The sequence below is a fragment of the Ambystoma mexicanum genome, unplaced genomic scaffold, assembly GCF_040938575.1.
Source record: "Ambystoma mexicanum isolate Mex_15411 unplaced genomic scaffold, UKY_AmexF1_1 Mex_scaf52, whole genome shotgun sequence".
Classification (NCBI taxonomy): Eukaryota; Metazoa; Chordata; class Amphibia; order Caudata; family Ambystomatidae; genus Ambystoma; species Ambystoma mexicanum.
The window spans coordinates 1,450,111-1,466,455 of NW_027182469.1; the positions used below are offsets into that span (position 1 = coordinate 1,450,111).

At 51.7% G+C, this 16,345-nt stretch overlaps 29 non-coding genes across 29 annotated transcripts; all 29 read left to right on the top strand.

Moving 5' to 3' along the window:
- The first annotated feature begins 437 nt into the window (after nt 1–437).
- On the top strand, nt 438–508 carry TRNAG-GCC (transfer RNA glycine (anticodon GCC)). Its single transcript has one exon. It is a non-coding gene; the product is annotated as a tRNA-Gly (tRNA).
- A 350-nt stretch (nt 509–858) lies between these two features.
- Nucleotides 859–929, top strand: TRNAG-CCC (transfer RNA glycine (anticodon CCC)). The gene has a single exon. It is a non-coding gene; the product is annotated as a tRNA-Gly (tRNA).
- Nucleotides 930–1,494: 565 nt separating this feature from the next.
- TRNAG-GCC (transfer RNA glycine (anticodon GCC)) lies at nt 1,495–1,565 on the top strand. Its single transcript has one exon. It is a non-coding gene; the product is annotated as a tRNA-Gly (tRNA).
- Nucleotides 1,566–1,915: 350 nt separating this feature from the next.
- TRNAG-CCC (transfer RNA glycine (anticodon CCC)) lies at nt 1,916–1,986 on the top strand. The gene has a single exon. It is a non-coding gene; the product is annotated as a tRNA-Gly (tRNA).
- A 562-nt stretch (nt 1,987–2,548) lies between these two features.
- TRNAG-GCC (transfer RNA glycine (anticodon GCC)) lies at nt 2,549–2,619 on the top strand. Its single transcript has one exon. It is a non-coding gene; the product is annotated as a tRNA-Gly (tRNA).
- A 350-nt stretch (nt 2,620–2,969) lies between these two features.
- TRNAG-CCC (transfer RNA glycine (anticodon CCC)) lies at nt 2,970–3,040 on the top strand. The gene has a single exon. It is a non-coding gene; the product is annotated as a tRNA-Gly (tRNA).
- Nucleotides 3,041–3,602: 562 nt separating this feature from the next.
- TRNAG-GCC (transfer RNA glycine (anticodon GCC)) lies at nt 3,603–3,673 on the top strand. Its single transcript has one exon. It is a non-coding gene; the product is annotated as a tRNA-Gly (tRNA).
- Nucleotides 3,674–4,023: 350 nt separating this feature from the next.
- TRNAG-CCC (transfer RNA glycine (anticodon CCC)) lies at nt 4,024–4,094 on the top strand. Its single transcript has one exon. It is a non-coding gene; the product is annotated as a tRNA-Gly (tRNA).
- A 562-nt stretch (nt 4,095–4,656) lies between these two features.
- On the top strand, nt 4,657–4,727 carry TRNAG-GCC (transfer RNA glycine (anticodon GCC)). The gene has a single exon. It is a non-coding gene; the product is annotated as a tRNA-Gly (tRNA).
- A 350-nt stretch (nt 4,728–5,077) lies between these two features.
- TRNAG-CCC (transfer RNA glycine (anticodon CCC)) lies at nt 5,078–5,148 on the top strand. Its single transcript has one exon. It is a non-coding gene; the product is annotated as a tRNA-Gly (tRNA).
- Nucleotides 5,149–5,713: 565 nt separating this feature from the next.
- TRNAG-GCC (transfer RNA glycine (anticodon GCC)) lies at nt 5,714–5,784 on the top strand. Its single transcript has one exon. It is a non-coding gene; the product is annotated as a tRNA-Gly (tRNA).
- Nucleotides 5,785–6,134: 350 nt separating this feature from the next.
- On the top strand, nt 6,135–6,205 carry TRNAG-CCC (transfer RNA glycine (anticodon CCC)). Its single transcript has one exon. It is a non-coding gene; the product is annotated as a tRNA-Gly (tRNA).
- A 562-nt stretch (nt 6,206–6,767) lies between these two features.
- Nucleotides 6,768–6,838, top strand: TRNAG-GCC (transfer RNA glycine (anticodon GCC)). Its single transcript has one exon. It is a non-coding gene; the product is annotated as a tRNA-Gly (tRNA).
- A 350-nt stretch (nt 6,839–7,188) lies between these two features.
- TRNAG-CCC (transfer RNA glycine (anticodon CCC)) lies at nt 7,189–7,259 on the top strand. The gene has a single exon. It is a non-coding gene; the product is annotated as a tRNA-Gly (tRNA).
- A 562-nt stretch (nt 7,260–7,821) lies between these two features.
- On the top strand, nt 7,822–7,892 carry TRNAG-GCC (transfer RNA glycine (anticodon GCC)). The gene has a single exon. It is a non-coding gene; the product is annotated as a tRNA-Gly (tRNA).
- Nucleotides 7,893–8,242: 350 nt separating this feature from the next.
- On the top strand, nt 8,243–8,313 carry TRNAG-CCC (transfer RNA glycine (anticodon CCC)). Its single transcript has one exon. It is a non-coding gene; the product is annotated as a tRNA-Gly (tRNA).
- Nucleotides 8,314–8,878: 565 nt separating this feature from the next.
- On the top strand, nt 8,879–8,949 carry TRNAG-GCC (transfer RNA glycine (anticodon GCC)). The gene has a single exon. It is a non-coding gene; the product is annotated as a tRNA-Gly (tRNA).
- Nucleotides 8,950–9,299: 350 nt separating this feature from the next.
- Nucleotides 9,300–9,370, top strand: TRNAG-CCC (transfer RNA glycine (anticodon CCC)). Its single transcript has one exon. It is a non-coding gene; the product is annotated as a tRNA-Gly (tRNA).
- A 562-nt stretch (nt 9,371–9,932) lies between these two features.
- On the top strand, nt 9,933–10,003 carry TRNAG-GCC (transfer RNA glycine (anticodon GCC)). The gene has a single exon. It is a non-coding gene; the product is annotated as a tRNA-Gly (tRNA).
- A 350-nt stretch (nt 10,004–10,353) lies between these two features.
- Nucleotides 10,354–10,424, top strand: TRNAG-CCC (transfer RNA glycine (anticodon CCC)). Its single transcript has one exon. It is a non-coding gene; the product is annotated as a tRNA-Gly (tRNA).
- A 562-nt stretch (nt 10,425–10,986) lies between these two features.
- Nucleotides 10,987–11,057, top strand: TRNAG-GCC (transfer RNA glycine (anticodon GCC)). The gene has a single exon. It is a non-coding gene; the product is annotated as a tRNA-Gly (tRNA).
- A 350-nt stretch (nt 11,058–11,407) lies between these two features.
- Nucleotides 11,408–11,478, top strand: TRNAG-CCC (transfer RNA glycine (anticodon CCC)). The gene has a single exon. It is a non-coding gene; the product is annotated as a tRNA-Gly (tRNA).
- Nucleotides 11,479–12,040: 562 nt separating this feature from the next.
- TRNAG-GCC (transfer RNA glycine (anticodon GCC)) lies at nt 12,041–12,111 on the top strand. The gene has a single exon. It is a non-coding gene; the product is annotated as a tRNA-Gly (tRNA).
- Nucleotides 12,112–12,461: 350 nt separating this feature from the next.
- TRNAG-CCC (transfer RNA glycine (anticodon CCC)) lies at nt 12,462–12,532 on the top strand. The gene has a single exon. It is a non-coding gene; the product is annotated as a tRNA-Gly (tRNA).
- A 565-nt stretch (nt 12,533–13,097) lies between these two features.
- Nucleotides 13,098–13,168, top strand: TRNAG-GCC (transfer RNA glycine (anticodon GCC)). Its single transcript has one exon. It is a non-coding gene; the product is annotated as a tRNA-Gly (tRNA).
- Nucleotides 13,169–13,518: 350 nt separating this feature from the next.
- TRNAG-CCC (transfer RNA glycine (anticodon CCC)) lies at nt 13,519–13,589 on the top strand. The gene has a single exon. It is a non-coding gene; the product is annotated as a tRNA-Gly (tRNA).
- A 986-nt stretch (nt 13,590–14,575) lies between these two features.
- On the top strand, nt 14,576–14,646 carry TRNAG-CCC (transfer RNA glycine (anticodon CCC)). The gene has a single exon. It is a non-coding gene; the product is annotated as a tRNA-Gly (tRNA).
- Nucleotides 14,647–15,629: 983 nt separating this feature from the next.
- TRNAG-CCC (transfer RNA glycine (anticodon CCC)) lies at nt 15,630–15,700 on the top strand. The gene has a single exon. It is a non-coding gene; the product is annotated as a tRNA-Gly (tRNA).
- A 562-nt stretch (nt 15,701–16,262) lies between these two features.
- TRNAG-GCC (transfer RNA glycine (anticodon GCC)) lies at nt 16,263–16,333 on the top strand. Its single transcript has one exon. It is a non-coding gene; the product is annotated as a tRNA-Gly (tRNA).
- The last annotated feature ends 12 nt before the right edge of the window (nt 16,334–16,345 follow it).

Here is a 16,345-nt window from a genome sequence, read left to right on the forward strand (position 1 = left end):
TTTTAGCAGAAGATGGAACGGCAGTTTCAACTTAAGGCGGGAAACCTATTATGCAAATAATTCCCAGAAGACCCCAGAAGCCCAGATTGAAAGGGTGTCAGCCTCGTGTGGCTGCAAAGATATCCCCTGAGTCCTGCGGTAGAAGTCTGGCTTTCCTGAGGCACGGTGCTCAGGGAACTGCACTCAGAGTAGCGACCCATACAAAGGCCACCCTCATCTACCAGTGTGCTTGCCTCTGTCCACTTTTCCTGTCTATAGAACCTGGCCGTTCGTGGCCGTTCGTGGCCAAGTGAGTGAGAAGGACTGCCAGGGCAGCGCAGCTCCCATTCACCCACCGGAGCTGGCGCCATCCTCATGCCACTGCAGTGCTCTGTTAAATCAGCTGCTCTGGGCTGCAATGGTCCAGAGCACTGTAGCGCCAGTGTGCAGCATGTAAGGCATTGGTGGTTCAGTGGTAGAATTCTCGCCTGCCACGCGGGAGGCCCGGGTTCGATTCCCGGCCAATGCATGAGCGTTTTGCACATGTACCTTTCGTTGACTTTGAAGCATCGTGAAAAGGAAGAGACCGAACAAAAAAACAAGCCTTGATTGCCTTGCTTGCCTTATTTCTGCTACTAGCGATCACTCTGCTGATCCCTTTTAGTAGAAGGGGCCGCTGCGCCTTGACTGGAAGCAGGGCAATCTCAGATTATGCAAAACGCTCATAGAGGCCCAGCCCGAGTAGGTGCCAGTCTCACACGTCTGCAAAGGCCTTCAATGAGGCTTTCAGCAGAAGTCAAGAGTTTACGAGTGACCATTCGCATGGAACTGGCAGGTGTGTTAAATCAAGCGCTCTACCGCAGTAATGCTGCTTGTCAAGCATTGGTAGTTCAGTGGTAGAATTCTCGCTTCCCAAGCGGGAGGCCCGGGTTCGATTCCCGGCCAATGCATGGCACTTTTGTAGACGTGTCTCTTGATATTTTAAAAGGCATGGGAAAAGAAAAATGGAAACGGTAGATAAGATGATTGCATTGCTTGTCTGTTTTCTGCGCAAAGAAAGCAATCTGCTGCCCTCTTTTAGCAGAAGATGGAACTGCAGTTTCAACTTAAGGCGGGAAACCTTCTATTATGCAAATAATTCCCAGAAGACCCCAGAAGCCCAGATTGAAAGGGTGTCAGCCTCGTGTGGCTGCAAAGATATCCCCTGAGTCCTGCGGTAGAAGTCTGGCTTTCCTGAGGCACGGTGCTCAGGGAACTGCACTCAGAGTAGCGACCCATACAAAGGCCACCCTCATCTACCAGTGTGCTTGCCTCTGTCCACTTTTCCTGTCTATAGAACCTGGCCGTTCGTGGCCGTTCGTGGCCAAGTGAGTGAGAAGGACTGCCAGGGCAGCGCAGCTCCCATTCACCCACCGGAGCTGGCGCCATCCTCATGTCACTGCAGTGCTCTGTTAAATCAGCTGCTCTGGGCTGCAATGGTCCAGAGCACTGTAGCGCCAGTGTGCAGCATGTAAGGCATTGGTGGTTCAGTGGTAGAATTCTCGCCTGCCACGCGGGAGGCCCGGGTTCGATTCCCGGCCAATGCATGAGCGTTTTGCACATGTACCTTTCGTTGACTTTGAAGCATCGTGAAAAGGAAGAGACCGAACAAAAAAACAAGCCTTGATTGCCTTGCTTGCCTTATTTCTGCTACTAGCGATCACTCTGCTGATCCCTTTTAGTAGAAGGGGCCGCTGCGCCTTGACTGGAAGCAGGGCAATCTCAGATTATGCAAACAGCTCATAGAGGCCCAGCCCGAGTAGGTGCCAGTCTCACACGTCTGCAAAGGCCTTCAATGAGGCTTTCAGCAGAAGTCAAGAGTTTACGAGTGACCATTCGCATGGAACTGGCAGGTGTGTTAAATCAAGTGCTCTACCGCAGTAATGCTGCTTGTCAGGCATTGGTAGTTCAGTGGTAGAATTCTCGCTTCCCAAGCGGGAGGCCCGGGTTCGATTCCCGGCCAATGCATGGCACTTTTGTAGACGTGTCTCTTGATATTTTAAAAGGCATGGGAAAAGAAAAATGGAAACGGTAGATAAGATGATTGCATTGCTTGTCTGTTTTCTGCGCAAAGAAAGCACTCTGCTGCCCTCTTTTAGCAGAAGATGGAACGGCAGTTTCAACTTAAGGCGGGAAACCTATTATGCAAATAATTCCCAGAAGACCCCAGAAGCCCAGATTGAAAGGGTGTCAGCCTCGTGTGGCTGCAAAGATATCCCCTGAGTCCTGCGGTAGAAGTCTGGCTTTCCTGAGGCACGGTGCTCAGGGAACTGCACTCAGAGTAGCGACCCATACAAAGGCCACCCTCATCTACCAGTGTGCTTGCCTCTGTCCACTTTTCCTGTCTATAGAACCTGGCCGTTCGTGGCCGTTCGTGGCCAAGTGAGTGAGAAGGACTGCCAGGGCAGCGCAGCTCCCATTCACCCACCGGAGCTGGCGCCATCCTCATGTCACTGCAGTGCTCTGTTAAATCAGCTGCTCTGGGCTGCAATGGTCCAGAGCACTGTAGCGCCAGTGTGCAGCATGTAAGGCATTGGTGGTTCAGTGGTAGAATTCTCGCCTGCCACGCGGGAGGCCCGGGTTCGATTCCCGGCCAATGCATGAGCGTTTTGCACATGTACCTTTCGTTGACTTTGAAGCATCGTGAAAAGGAAGAGACCGAACAAAAAAACAAGCCTTGATTGCCTTGCTTGCCTTATTTCTGCTACTAGCGATCACTCTGCTGATCCCTTTTAGTAGAAGGGGCCGCTGCGCCTTGACTGGAAGCAGGGCAATCTCAGATTATGCAAACAGCTCATAGAGGCCCAGCCCGAGTAGGTGCCAGTCTCACACGTCTGCAAAGGCCTTCAATGAGGCTTTCAGCAGAAGTCAAGAGTTTACGAGTGACCATTCGCATGGAACTGGCAGGTGTGTTAAATCAAGTGCTCTACCGCAGTAATGCTGCTTGTCAGGCATTGGTAGTTCAGTGGTAGAATTCTCGCTTCCCAAGCGGGAGGCCCGGGTTCGATTCCCGGCCAATGCATGGCACTTTTGTAGACGTGTCTCTTGATATTTTAAAAGGCATGGGAAAAGAAAAATGGAAACGGTAGATAAGATGATTGCATTGCTTGCCTGTTTTCTGCGCAAAGAAAGCACTCTGCTGCCCTCTTTTAGCAGAAGATGGAACGGCAGTTTCAACTTAAGGCGGGAAACCTATTATGCAAATAATTCCCAGAAGACCCCAGAAGCCCAGATTGAAAGGGTGTCAGCCTCGTGTGGCTGCAAAGATATCCCCTGAGTCCTGCGGTAGAAGTCTGGCTTTCCTGAGGCACGGTGCTCAGGGAACTGCACTCAGAGTAGCGACCCATACAAAGGCCACCCTCATCTACCAGTGTGCTTGCCTCTGTCCACTTTTCCTGTCTATAGAACCTGGCCGTTCGTGGCCGTTCGTGGCCAAGTGAGTGAGAAGGACTGCCAGGGCAGCGCAGCTCCCATTCACCCACCGGAGCTGGCGCCATCCTCATGTCACTGCAGTGCTCTGTTAAATCAGCTGCTCTGGGCTGCAATGGTCCAGAGCACTGTAGCGCCAGTGTGCAGCATGTAAGGCATTGGTGGTTCAGTGGTAGAATTCTCGCCTGCCACGCGGGAGGCCCGGGTTCGATTCCCGGCCAATGCATGAGCGTTTTGCACATGTACCTTTCGTTGACTTTGAAGCATCGTGAAAAGGAAGAGACCGAACAAAAAAACAAGCCTTGATTGCCTTGCTTGCCTTATTTCTGCTACTAGCGATCACTCTGCTGATCCCTTTTAGTAGAAGGGGCCGCTGCGCCTTGACTGGAAGCAGGGCAATCTCAGATTATGCAAACAGCTCATAGAGGCCCAGCCCGAGTAGGTGCCAGTCTCACACGTCTGCAAAGGCCTTCAATGAGGCTTTCAGCAGAAGTCAAGAGTTTACGAGTGACCATTCGCATGGAACTGGCAGGTGTGTTAAATCAAGTGCTCTACCGCAGTAATGCTGCTTGTCAGGCATTGGTAGTTCAGTGGTAGAATTCTCGCTTCCCAAGCGGGAGGCCCGGGTTCGATTCCCGGCCAATGCATGGCACTTTTGTAGACGTGTCTCTTGATATTTTAAAAGGCATGGGAAAAGAAAAATGGAAACGGTAGATAAGATGATTGCATTGCTTGTCTGTTTTCTGCGCAAAGAAAGCACTCTGCTGCCCTCTTTTAGCAGAAGATGGAACGGCAGTTTCAACTTAAGGCGGGAAACCTATTATGCAAATAATTCCCAGAAGACCCCAGAAGCCCAGATTGAAAGGGTGTCAGCCTCGTGTGGCTGCAAAGATATCCCCTGAGTCCTGCGGTAGAAGTCTGGCTTTCCTGAGGCACGGTGCTCAGGGAACTGCACTCAGAGTAGCGACCCATACAAAGGCCACCCTCATCTACCAGTGTGCTTGCCTCTGTCCACTTTTCCTGTCTATAGAACCTGGGCGTTCGTGGCCGTTCGTGGCCAAGTGAGTGAGAAGGACTGCCAGGGCAGCGCAGCTCCCATTCACCCACCGGAGCTGGCGCCATCCTCATGCCACTGCAGTGCTCTGTTAAATCAGCTGCTCTGGGCTGCAATGGTCCAGAGCACTGTAGCGCCAGTGTGCAGCATGTAAGGCATTGGTGGTTCAGTGGTAGAATTCTCGCCTGCCACGCGGGAGGCCCGGGTTCGATTCCCGGCCAATGCATGAGCGTTTTGCACATGTACCTTTCGTTGACTTTGAAGCATCGTGAAAAGGAAGAGACCGAACAAAAAAACAAGCCTTGATTGCCTTGCTTGCCTTATTTCTGCTACTAGCGATCACTCTGCTGATCCCTTTTAGTAGAAGGGGCCGCTGCGCCTTGACTGGAAGCAGGGCAATCTCAGATTATGCAAAACGCTCATAGAGGCCCAGCCCGAGTAGGTGCCAGTCTCACACGTCTGCAAAGGCCTTCAATGAGGCTTTCAGCAGAAGTCAAGAGTTTACGAGTGACCATTCGCATGGAACTGGCAGGTGTGTTAAATCAAGCGCTCTACCGCAGTAATGCTGCTTGTCAAGCATTGGTAGTTCAGTGGTAGAATTCTCGCTTCCCAAGCGGGAGGCCCGGGTTCGATTCCCGGCCAATGCATGGCACTTTTGTAGACGTGTCTCTTGATATTTTAAAAGGCATGGGAAAAGAAAAATGGAAACGGTAGATAAGATGATTGCATTGCTTGTCTGTTTTCTGCGCAAAGAAAGCAATCTGCTGCCCTCTTTTAGCAGAAGATGGAACTGCAGTTTCAACTTAAGGCGGGAAACCTTCTATTATGCAAATAATTCCCAGAAGACCCCAGAAGCCCAGATTGAAAGGGTGTCAGCCTCGTGTGGCTGCAAAGATATCCCCTGAGTCCTGCGGTAGAAGTCTGGCTTTCCTGAGGCACGGTGCTCAGGGAACTGCACTCAGAGTAGCGACCCATACAAAGGCCACCCTCATCTACCAGTGTGCTTGCCTCTGTCCACTTTTCCTGTCTATAGAACCTGGCCGTTCGTGGCCGTTCGTGGCCAAGTGAGTGAGAAGGACTGCCAGGGCAGCGCAGCTCCCATTCACCCACCGGAGCTGGCGCCATCCTCATGTCACTGCAGTGCTCTGTTAAATCAGCTGCTCTGGGCTGCAATGGTCCAGAGCACTGTAGCGCCAGTGTGCAGCATGTAAGGCATTGGTGGTTCAGTGGTAGAATTCTCGCCTGCCACGCGGGAGGCCCGGGTTCGATTCCCGGCCAATGCATGAGCGTTTTGCACATGTACCTTTCGTTGACTTTGAAGCATCGTGAAAAGGAAGAGACCGAACAAAAAAACAAGCCTTGATTGCCTTGCTTGCCTTATTTCTGCTACTAGCGATCACTCTGCTGATCCCTTTTAGTAGAAGGGGCCGCTGCGCCTTGACTGGAAGCAGGGCAATCTCAGATTATGCAAACAGCTCATAGAGGCCCAGCCCGAGTAGGTGCCAGTCTCACACGTCTGCAAAGGCCTTCAATGAGGCTTTCAGCAGAAGTCAAGAGTTTACGAGTGACCATTCGCATGGAACTGGCAGGTGTGTTAAATCAAGTGCTCTACCGCAGTAATGCTGCTTGTCAGGCATTGGTAGTTCAGTGGTAGAATTCTCGCTTCCCAAGCGGGAGGCCCGGGTTCGATTCCCGGCCAATGCATGGCACTTTTGTAGACGTGTCTCTTGATATTTTAAAAGGCATGGGAAAAGAAAAATGGAAACGGTAGATAAGATGATTGCATTGCTTGTCTGTTTTCTGCGCAAAGAAAGCACTCTGCTGCCCTCTTTTAGCAGAAGATGGAACGGCAGTTTCAACTTAAGGCGGGAAACCTATTATGCAAATAATTCCCAGAAGACCCCATAAGCCCAGATTGAAAGGGTGTCAGCCTCGTGTGGCTGCAAAGATATCCCCTGAGTCCTGCGGTAGAAGTCTGGCTTTCCTGAGGCACGGTGCTCAGGGAACTGCACTCAGAGTAGCGACCCATACAAAGGCCACCCTCATCTACCAGTGTGCTTGCCTCTGTCCACTTTTCCTGTCTATAGAACCTGGCCGTTCGTGGCCGTTCGTGGCCAAGGGAGTGAGAAGGACTGCCAGGGCAGCGCAGCTCCCATTCACCCACCGGAGCTGGCGCCATCCTCATGTCACTGCAGTGCTCTGTTAAATCAGCTGCTCTGGGCTGCAATGGTCCAGAGCACTGTAGCGCCAGTGTGCAGCATGTAAGGCATTGGTGGTTCAGTGGTAGAATTCTCGCCTGCCACGCGGGAGGCCCGGGTTCGATTCCCGGCCAATGCATGAGCGTTTTGCACATGTACCTTTCGTTGACTTTGAAGCATCGTGAAAAGGAAGAGACCGAACAAAAAAACAAGCCTTGATTGCCTTGCTTGCCTTATTTCTGCTACTAGCGATCACTCTGCTGATCCCTTTTAGTAGAAGGGGCCGCTGCGCCTTGACTGGAAGCAGGGCAATCTCAGATTATGCAAACAGCTCATAGAGGCCCAGCCCGAGTAGGTGCCAGTCTCACACGTCTGCAAAGGCCTTCAATGAGGCTTTCAGCAGAAGTCAAGAGTTTACGAGTGACCATTCGCATGGAACTGGCAGGTGTGTTAAATCAAGCGCTCTACCGCAGTAATGCTGCTTGTCAGGCATTGGTAGTTCAGTGGTAGAATTCTCGCTTCCCAAGCGGGAGGCCCGGGTTCGATTCCCGGCCAATGCATGGCACTTTTGTAGACGTGTCTCTTGATATTTTAAAAGGCATGGGAAAAGAAAAATGGAAACGGTAGATAAGATGATTGCATTGCTTGTCTGTTTTCTGCGCAAAGAAAGCACTCTGCTGCCCTCTTTTAGCAGAAGATGGAACGGCAGTTTCAACTTAAGGCGGGAAACCTATTATGCAAATAATTCCCAGAAGACCCCAGAAGCCCAGATTGAAAGGGTGTCAGCCTCGTGTGGCTGCAAAGATATCCCCTGAGTCCTGCGGTAGAAGTCTGGCTTTCCTGAGGCACGGTGCTCAGGGAACTGCACTCAGAGTAGCGACCCATACAAAGGCCACCCTCATCTACCAGTGTGCTTGCCTCTGTCCACTTTTCCTGTCTATAGAACCTGGCCGTTCGTGGCCGTTCGTGGCCAAGTGAGTGAGAAGGACTGCCAGGGCAGCGCAGCTCCCATTCACCCACCGGAGCTGGCGCCATCCTCATGTCACTGCAGTGCTCTGTTAAATCAGCTGCTCTGGGCTGCAATGGTCCAGAGCACTGTAGCGCCAGTGTGCAGCATGTAAGGCATTGGTGGTTCAGTGGTAGAATTCTCGCCTGCCACGCGGGAGGCCCGGGTTCGATTCCCGGCCAATGCATGAGCGTTTTGCACATGTACCTTTCGTTGACTTTGAAGCATCGTGAAAAGGAAGAGACCGAACAAAAAAACAAGCCTTGATTGCCTTGCTTGCCTTATTTCTGCTACTAGCGATCACTCTGCTGATCCCTTTTAGTAGAAGGGGCCGCTGCGCCTTGACTGGAAGCAGGGCAATCTCAGATTATGCAAAACGCTCATAGAGGCCCAGCCCGAGTAGGTGCCAGTCTCACACGTCTGCAAAGGCCTTCAATGAGGCTTTCAGCAGAAGTCAAGAGTTTACGAGTGACCATTCGCATGGAACTGGCAGGTGTGTTAAATCAAGCGCTCTACCGCAGTAATGCTGCTTGTCAAGCATTGGTAGTTCAGTGGTAGAATTCTCGCTTCCCAAGCGGGAGGCCTGGGTTCGATTCCCGGCCAATGCATGGCACTTTTGTAGACGTGTCTCTTGATATTTTAAAAGGCATGGGAAAAGAAAAATGGAAACGGTAGATAAGATGATTGCATTGCTTGTCTGTTTTCTGCGCAAAGAAAGCAATCTGCTGCCCTCTTTTAGCAGAAGATGGAACTGCAGTTTCAACTTAAGGCGGGAAACCTTCTATTATGCAAATAATTCCCAGAAGACCCCAGAAGCCCAGATTGAAAGGGTGTCAGCCTCGTGTGGCTGCAAAGATATCCCCTGAGTCCTGCAGTAGAAGTCTGGCTTTCCTGAGGCACGGTGCTCAGGGAACTGCACTCAGAGTAGCGACCCATACAAAGGCCACCCTCATCTACCAGTGTGCTTGCCTCTGTCCACTTTTCCTGTCTATAGAACCTGGCCGTTCGTGGCCGTTCGTGGCCAAGGGAGTGAGAAGGACTGCCAGGGCAGCGCAGCTCCCATTCACCCACCGGAGCTGGCGCCATCCTCATGTCACTGCAGTGCTCTGTTAAATCAGCTGCTCTGGGCTGCAATGGTCCAGAGCACTGTAGCGCCAGTGTGCAGCATGTAAGGCATTGGTGGTTCAGTGGTAGAATTCTCGCCTGCCACGCGGGAGGCCCGGGTTCGATTCCCGGCCAATGCATGAGCGTTTTGCACATGTACCTTTCGTTGACTTTGAAGCATCGTGAAAAGGAAGAGACCGAACAAAAAAACAAGCCTTGATTGCCTTGCTTGCCTTATTTCTGCTACTAGCGATCACTCTGCTGATCCCTTTTAGTAGAAGGGGCCGCTGCGCCTTGACTGGAAGCAGGGCAATCTCAGATTATGCAAACAGCTCATAGAGGCCCAGCCCGAGTAGGTGCCAGTCTCACACGTCTGCAAAGGCCTTCAATGAGGCTTTCAGCAGAAGTCAAGAGTTTACGAGTGACCATTCGCATGGAACTGGCAGGTGTGTTAAATCAAGTGCTCTACCGCAGTAATGCTGCTTGTCAGGCATTGGTAGTTCAGTGGTAGAATTCTCGCTTCCCAAGCGGGAGGCCCGGGTTCGATTCCCGGCCAATGCATGGCACTTTTGTAGACGTGTCTCTTGATATTTTAAAAGGCATGGGAAAAGAAAAATGGAAACGGTAGATAAGATGATTGCATTGCTTGTCTGTTTTCTGCGCAAAGAAAGCACTCTGCTGCCCTCTTTTAGCAGAAGATGGAACGGCAGTTTCAACTTAAGGCGGGAAACCTATTATGCAAATAATTCCCAGAAGACCCCAGAAGCCCAGATTGAAAGGGTGTCAGCCTCGTGTGGCTGCAAAGATATCCCCTGAGTCCTGCGGTAGAAGTCTGGCTTTCCTGAGGCACGGTGCTCAGGGAACTGCACTCAGAGTAGCGACCCATACAAAGGCCACCCTCATCTACCAGTGTGCTTGCCTCTGTCCACTTTTCCTGTCTATAGAACCTGGCCGTTCGTGGCCGTTCGTGGCCAAGTGAGTGAGAAGGACTGCCAGGGCAGCGCAGCTCCCATTCACCCACCGGAGCTGGCGCCATCCTCATGTCACTGCAGTGCTCTGTTAAATCAGCTGCTCTGGGCTGCAATGGTCCAGAGCACTGTAGCGCCAGTGTGCAGCATGTAAGGCATTGGTGGTTCAGTGGTAGAATTCTCGCCTGCCACGCGGGAGGCCCGGGTTCGATTCCCGGCCAATGCATGAGCGTTTTGCACATGTACCTTTCGTTGACTTTGAAGCATCGTGAAAAGGAAGAGACCGAACAAAAAAACAAGCCTTGATTGCCTTGCTTGCCTTATTTCTGCTACTAGCGATCACTCTGCTGATCCCTTTTAGTAGAAGGGGCCGCTGCGCCTTGACTGGAAGCAGGGCAATCTCAGATTATGCAAACAGCTCATAGAGGCCCAGCCCGAGTAGGTGCCAGTCTCACACGTCTGCAAAGGCCTTCAATGAGGCTTTCAGCAGAAGTCAAGAGTTTACGAGTGACCATTCGCATGGAACTGGCAGGTGTGTTAAATCAAGTGCTCTACCGCAGTAATGCTGCTTGTCAGGCATTGGTAGTTCAGTGGTAGAATTCTCGCTTCCCAAGCGGGAGGCCCGGGTTCGATTCCTGGCCAATGCATGGCACTTTTGTAGACGTGTCTCTTGATATTTTAAAAGGCATGGGAAAAGAAAAATGGAAACGGTAGATAAGATGATTGCATTGCTTGTCTGTTTTCTGCGCAAAGAAAGCACTCTGCTGCCCTCTTTTAGCAGAAGATGGAACGGCAGTTTCAACTTAAGGCGGGAAACCTATTATGCAAATAATTCCCAGAAGACCCCAGAAGCCCAGATTGAAAGGGTGTCAGCCTCGTGTGGGTGCAAAGATATCCCCTGAGTCCTGCGGTAGAAGTCTGGCTTTCCTGAGGCACGGTGCTCAGGGAACTGCACTCAGAGTAGCGACCCATACAAAGGCCACCCTCATCTACCAGTGTGCTTGCCTCTGTCCACTTTTCCTGTCTATAGAACCTGGCCGTTCGTGGCCGTTCGTGGCCAAGTGAGTGAGAAGGACTGCCAGGGCAGCGCAGCTCCCATTCACCCACCGGAGCTGGCGCCATCCTCATGTCACTGCAGTGCTCTGTTAAATCAGCTGCTCTGGGCTGCAATGGTCCAGAGCACTGTAGCGCCAGTGTGCAGCATGTAAGGCATTGGTGGTTCAGTGGTAGAATTCTCGCCTGCCACGCGGGAGGCCCGGGTTCGATTCCCGGCCAATGCATGAGCGTTTTGCACATGTACCTTTCGTTGACTTTGAAGCATCGTGAAAAGGAAGAGACCGAACAAAAAAACAAGCCTTGATTGCCTTGCTTGCCTTATTTCTGCTACTAGCGATCACTCTGCTGATCCCTTTTAGTAGAAGGGGCCGCTGCGCCTTGACTGGAAGCAGGGCAATCTCAGATTATGCAAACAGCTCATAGAGGCCCAGCCCGAGTAGGTGCCAGTCTCACACGTCTGCAAAGGCCTTCAATGAGGCTTTCAGCAGAAGTCAAGAGTTTACGAGTGACCATTCGCATGGAACTGGCAGGTGTGTTAAATCAAGTGCTCTACCGCAGTAATGCTGCTTGTCAGGCATTGGTAGTTCAGTGGTAGAATTCTCGCTTCCCAAGCGGGAGGCCCGGGTTCGATTCCTGGCCAATGCATGGCACTTTTGTAGACGTGTCTCTTGATATTTTAAAAGGCATGGGAAAAGAAAAATGGAAACGGTAGATAAGATGATTGCATTGCTTGTCTGTTTTCTGCGCAAAGAAAGCACTCTGCTGCCCTCTTTTAGCAGAAGATGGAACGGCAGTTTCAACTTAAGGCGGGAAACCTATTATGCAAATAATTCCCAGAAGACCCCAGAAGCCCAGATTGAAAGGGTGTCAGCCTCGTGTGGCTGCAAAGATATCCCCTGAGTCCTGCGGTAGAAGTCTGGCTTTCCTGAGGCACGGTGCTCAGGGAACTGCACTCAGAGTAGCGACCCATACAAAGGCCACCCTCATCTACCAGTGTGCTTGCCTCTGTCCACTTTTCCTGTCTATAGAACCTGGCCGTTCGTGGCCGTTCGTGGCCAAGTGAGTGAGAAGGACTGCCAGGGCAGCGCAGCTCCCATTCACCCACCGGAGCTGGCGCCATCCTCATGTCACTGCAGTGCTCTGTTAAATCAGCTGCTCTGGGCTGCAATGGTCCAGAGCACTGTAGCGCCAGTGTGCAGCATGTAAGGCATTGGTGGTTCAGTGGTAGAATTCTCGCCTGCCACGCGGGAGGCCCGGGTTCGATTCCCGGCCAATGCATGAGCGTTTTGCACATGTACCTTTCGTTGACTTTGAAGCATCGTGAAAAGGAAGAGACCGAACAAAAAAACAAGCCTTGATTGCCTTGCTTGCCTTATTTCTGCTACTAGCGATCACTCTGCTGATCCCTTTTAGTAGAAGGGGCCGCTGCGCCTTGACTGGAAGCAGGGCAATCTCAGATTATGCAAACAGCTCATAGAGGCCCAGCCCGAGTAGGTGCCAGTCTCACACGTCTGCAAAGGCCTTCAATGAGGCTTTCAGCAGAAGTCAAGAGTTTACGAGTGACCATTCGCATGGAACTGGCAGGTGTGTTAAATCAAGTGCTCTACCGCAGTAATGCTGCTTGTCAGGCATTGGTAGTTCAGTGGTAGAATTCTCGCTTCCCAAGCGGGAGGCCCGGGTTCGATTCCCGGCCAATGCATGGCACTTTTGTAGACGTGTCTCTTGATATTTTAAAAGGCATGGGAAAAGAAAAATGGAAACGGTAGATAAGATGATTGCATTGCTTGTCTGTTTTCTGCGCAAAGAAAGCACTCTGCTGCCCTCTTTTAGCAGAAGATGGAACGGCAGTTTCAACTTAAGGCGGGAAACCTTCTATTATGCAAATAATTCCCAGAAGACCCCAGAAGCCCAGATTGAAAGGGTGTCAGCCTCGTGTGGCTGCAAAGATATCCCCTGAGTCCTGCGGTAGAAGTCTGGCTTTCCTGAGGCACGGTGCTCAGGGAACTGCACTCAGAGTAGCGACCCATACAAAGGCCACCCTCATCTACCAGTGTGCTTGCCTCTGTCCACTTTTCCTGTCTATAGAACCTGGCCGTTCGTGGCCGTTCGTGGCCAAGTGAGTGAGAAGGACTGCCAGGGCAGCGCAGCTCCCATTCACCCACCGGAGCTGGCGCCATCCTCATGCCACTGCAGTGCTCTGTTAAATCAGCTGCTCTGGGCTGCAATGGTCCAGAGCACTGTAGCGCCAGTGTGCAGCATGTAAGGCATTGGTGGTTCAGTGGTAGAATTCTCGCCTGCCACGCGGGAGGCCCGGGTTCGATTCCCGGCCAATGCATGAGCGTTTTGCACATGTACCTTTCGTTGACTTTGAAGCATCGTGAAAAGGAAGAGACCGAACAAAAAAACAAGCCTTGATTGCCTTGCTTGCCTTATTTCTGCTACTAGCGATCACTCTGCTGATCCCTTTTAGTAGAAGGGGCCGCTGCGCCTTGACTGGAAGCAGGGCAATCTCAGATTATGCAAAACGCTCATAGAGGCCCAGCCCGAGTAGGTGCCAGTCTCACACGTCTGCAAAGGCCTTCAATGAGGCTTTCAGCAGAAGTCAAGAGTTTACGAGTGACCATTCGCATGGAACTGGCAGGTGTGTTAAATCAAGCGCTCTACCGCAGTAATGCTGCTTGTCAAGCATTGGTAGTTCAGTGGTAGAATTCTCGCTTCCCAAGCGGGAGGCCCGGGTTCGATTCCCGGCCAATGCATGGCACTTTTGTAGACGTGTCTCTTGATATTTTAAAAGGCATGGGAAAAGAAAAATGGAAACGGTAGATAAGATGATTGCATTGCTTGTCTGTTTTCTGCGCAAAGAAAGCAATCTGCTGCCCTCTTTTAGCAGAAGATGGAACTGCAGTTTCAACTTAAGGCGGGAAACCTTCTATTATGCAAATAATTCCCAGAAGACCCCAGAAGCCCAGATTGAAAGGGTGTCAGCCTCGTGTGGCTGCAAAGATATCCCCTGAGTCCTGCGGTAGAAGTCTGGCTTTCCTGAGGCACGGTGCTCAGGGAACTGCACTCAGAGTAGCGACCCATACAAAGGCCACCCTCATCTACCAGTGTGCTTGCCTCTGTCCACTTTTCCTGTCTATAGAACCTGGCCGTTCGTGGCCGTTCGTGGCCAAGTGAGTGAGAAGGACTGCCAGGGCAGCGCAGCTCCCATTCACCCACCGGAGCTGGCGCCATCCTCATGTCACTGCAGTGCTCTGTTAAATCAGCTGCTCTGGGCTGCAATGGTCCAGAGCACTGTAGCGCCAGTGTGCAGCATGTAAGGCATTGGTGGTTCAGTGGTAGAATTCTCGCCTGCCACGTGGGAGGCCCGGGTTCGATTCCCGGCCAATGCATGAGCGTTTTGCACATGTACCTTTCGTTGACTTTGAAGCATCGTGAAAAGGAAGAGACCGAACAAAAAAACAAGCCTTGATTGCCTTGCTTGCCTTATTTCTGCTACTAGCGATCACTCTGCTGATCCCTTTTAGTAGAAGGGGCCGCTGCGCCTTGACTGGAAGCAGGGCAATCTCAGATTATGCAAACAGCTCATAGAGGCCCAGCCCGAGTAGGTGCCAGTCTCACACGTCTGCAAAGGCCTTCAATGAGGCTTTCAGCAGAAGTCAAGAGTTTACGAGTGACCATTCGCATGGAACTGGCAGGTGTGTTAAATCAAGTGCTCTACCGCAGTAATGCTGCTTGTCAGGCATTGGTAGTTCAGTGGTAGAATTCTCGCTTCCCAAGCGGGAGGCCCGGGTTCGATTCCCGGCCAATGCATGGCACTTTTGTAGACGTGTCTCTTGATATTTTAAAAGGCATGGGAAAAGAAAAATGGAAACGGTAGATAAGATGATTGCATTGCTTGTCTGTTTTCTGCGCAAAGAAAGCACTCTGCTGCCCTCTTTTAGCAGAAGATGGAACGGCAGTTTCAACTTAAGGCGGGAAACCTATTATGCAAATAATTCCCAGAAGACCCCAGAAGCCCAGATTGAAAGGGTGTCAGCCTCGTGTGGCTGCAAAGATATCCCCTGAGTCCTGCGGTAGAAGTCTGGCTTTCCTGAGGCACGGTGCTCAGGGAACTGCACTCAGAGTAGCGACCCATACAAAGGCCACCCTCATCTACCAGTGTGCTTGCCTCTGTCCACTTTTCCTGTCTATAGAACCTGGCCGTTCGTGGCCGTTCGTGGCCAAGGGAGTGAGAAGGACTGCCAGGGCAGCGCAGCTCCCATTCACCCACCGGAGCTGGCGCCATCCTCATGTCACTGCAGTGCTCTGTTAAATCAGCTGCTCTGGGCTGCAATGGTCCAGAGCACTGTAGCGCCAGTGTGCAGCATGTAAGGCATTGGTGGTTCAGTGGTAGAATTCTCGCCTGCCACGCGGGAGGCCCTGGTTCGATTCCCGGCCAATGCATGAGCGTTTTGCACATGTACCTTTCGTTGACTTTGAAGCATCGTGAAAAGGAAGAGACCGAACAAAAAAACAAGCCTTGATTGCCTTGCTTGCCTTATTTCTGCTACTAGCGATCACTCTGCTGATCCCTTTTAGTAGAAGGGGCCGCTGCGCCTTGACTGGAAGCAGGGCAATCTCAGATTATGCAAACAGCTCATAGAGGCCCAGCCCGAGTAGGTGCCAGTCTCACACGTCTGCAAAGGCCTTCAATGAGGCTTTCAGCAGAAGTCAAGAGTTTACGAGTGACCATTCGCATGGAACTGGCAGGTGTGTTAAATCAAGTGCTCTACCGCAGTAATGCTGCTTGTCAGGCATTGGTAGTTCAGTGGTAGAATTCTCGCTTCCCAAGCGGGAGGCCCGGGTTCGATTCCCGGCCAATGCATGGCACTTTTGTAGACGTGTCTCTTGATATTTTAAAAGGCATGGGAAAAGAAAAATGGAAACGGTAGATAAGATGATTGCATTGCTTGTCTGTTTTCTGCGCAAAGAAAGCACTCTGCTGCCCTCTTTTAGCAGAAGATGGAACGGCAGTTTCAACTTAAGGCGGGAAACCTATTATGCAAATAATTCCCAGAAGACCCCAGAAGCCCAGATTGAAAGGGTGTCAGCCTCGTGTGGCTGCAAAGATATCCCCTGAGTCCTGCGGTAGAAGTCTGGCTTTCCTGAGGCACGGTGCTCAGGGAACTGCACTCAGAGTAGCGACCCATACAAAGGCCACCCTCATCTACCAGTGTGCTTGCCTCTGTCCACTTTTCCTGTCTATAGAACCTGGCCGTTCGTGGCCGTTCGTGGCCAAGTGAGTGAGAAGGACTGCCAGGGCAGCGCAGCTCCCATTCACCCACCGGAGCTGGCGCCATCCTCATGTCACTGCAGTGCTCTGTTAAATCAGCTGCTCTGGGCTGCAATGGTCCAGAGCACTGTAGCGCCAGTGTGCAGCATGTAAGGCATTGGTGGTTCAGTGGTAGAATTCTCGCCTGCCACGCGGGAGGCCCGGGTTCGATTCCCGGCCAATGCATGAGCGTTTTGC